The sequence below is a fragment of the Vitis vinifera genome, chromosome 18 (genome assembly GCF_030704535.1).
Source record: "Vitis vinifera cultivar Pinot Noir 40024 chromosome 18, ASM3070453v1".
NCBI lineage: Eukaryota > Viridiplantae > Streptophyta > Magnoliopsida > Vitales > Vitaceae > Vitis > Vitis vinifera.
In genome coordinates, this window is record NC_081822.1 from 3,088,720 (window position 1) to 3,090,953 (window position 2,234).

Below are 2,234 nucleotides of genomic sequence, written 5' to 3' on the forward strand. Positions count from 1 at the left end.
TTCACCCAACCTTACATATTTTGCATTCCCATTGTGGCTGATGCCAACAACACATCTTAAAAGAACATTAACCAACACCCACCACACCATTATTTCAGATCAAAGCAGTTGGAGGTTTCCAGGGGCAAGATAGTAATTTCGTGGAAGTATTGATTGCCTTCACTGGTCCGTGGTCAGACATCAGCAAAAGAATCCTGGACAGACAGTGTATAATTACAAGAAAGAAAAATAAATATTTTGATTAAAAAAATAAAAAATAATTAAAAAGGGAAATGTCAGAAATGGGTCTCGTAAATTGGGCTTCTTGGGTTACTGGGTCAGAGGGTCGTACTTTCAAATAATTGCACCCGAGTTATTCGCTGAGTCCCACTCTTCCCTAAAATTACCATTTTACCCTTCTCGAGTAATTGACTGGCATCGACCGTATTAAATAACACAATTTAAGAATAAAACGAATTATAATTTTACCCTGGCAGGAAATCTAAAAAATTTCCTGTATGACCAATTTGCTTGTATCTTATAAGAAAATCATCAGTTTCTTTTACCCTTTTCTTTACGTCTTTTGTAGATATGCTTATTATCATTTTTTTTTTAAATCAATAATATATTCTACACTGTTTTTATTAAAAATTGAAAGATATATTTACAAGTTACATATTAAATGGCAAAACTTATCTTGGTAACCTACTAACCTACTAACCTACTAACCTACTAACCTGCACGAGGGGAAGAGTTGGCCACGCACTGTATTGTTGTTTCTCTAACTTTTGATCCGTACAAGTGATGCTACATCTCTGAAAAGGTTCTCTGAAAGAGTACTGTAGCATCAATTGGAGTCTTCAACCCAAAAAAGGGCATTAGTTCCGTTTAATTGTAACTCTTTTTTTAATAATTTCATTGGATCGAAAGAAAGAATGAAACTTTGAACCGTTTTTAATTCATAATAATTTTCCCTTTAAGTACGTATCCAGATAATAAATTTGCCTAAATGTATACTTTTTAATTTTTTTAATTTTTAAAAATATATTACAATTTATGGCACTGTATAAGAAAGCTATTCAGAAAATCAATTGAAAAGGGGGCACGTTACAAGGTTGCATGATGTTTGGGGACAGCTCCTCTCTGTACCCAAAAAATTGGTAATTCTTGTCGTGTAGTGGGTTATGATTACTATGTGAACTATAAAAATTGAACTGCTTCGGTTATAGCAGCCCATTTCCTTGGACCGACACGCTTTTGGAGCTTTATCTGGGAGAAGATGCTTGGTTAGATAATTAGATTTTGGTAAAGAACTCCCGTTGGATTTGGACCAAGAAAAGATTCAATCCTAACTCGTAAAAGCATAAAGAATGGAGAGTGCGAAAGAAAATAGGAAAATAGAGAGAGAGAGAAAGAGAGAGAGAGAGCTCATTGCTTATAGTGTTGGCTGTGATAGATAAATGAGGGTTGCAGAGACTATTATCCATACCGTCACGATATCAAAGTGGGGGGAAGTTGCAAATTTCCAAGCTGAGTTATGGGAATTTGTGCTTTGTAAGGGGAGTCAAATGTACAGTCCGTGCCACACTCATTTTAAAACTGGGAGGGAAAAGAGTACAGACGAATTAGCATTCTGCAGTGTCACCACCACCTCCCCTGCTCTTCCCTCGTGAATGGTTTGAATATGACTAGAGATGTTCCAAGTGGGGTTACACCCTATTCCCCCCTCCCACTTTCTCAATATATATATATATATATATTTGGTCCCAGGGCCTGTGTTTTCTTCCCTTCATCTTTTTATTTGTGGTAATCTGGAATCCTACATTGGGCATCCCAGCTGGACCCACCATTCTATCACTAGGTTCAGCTGAATTTCATGGAAGCCCTGATCCTAGAAATTCATTCTCAACAACCCGGGTGTCAATTTTCAATTTTGATATTTAAACCAAATTTATTTTGTAATAATTAATTATAGGATTGTTAGGACCACAGGCAAACAAAGGGTGAAATCCGAGTTTCTTATTTCATATTCCGGGGAATTTCAACTTCATTCCATTTTAATACCTGCCAATGCAATTAAATTCGAGGCAGCGATACACTATTTGAGGACCTACGCTTGAGCACCGTCCTGCACGGGGCTCAATTTTATTAAGCATGGTGATTTAAAGTATATTTTACAAATATTTTTATTTGCAGTCTATGTTTTTTATTGTACTTAACAGAGCAGTTTTTAATAGGTTTTGTAAAAACTACAC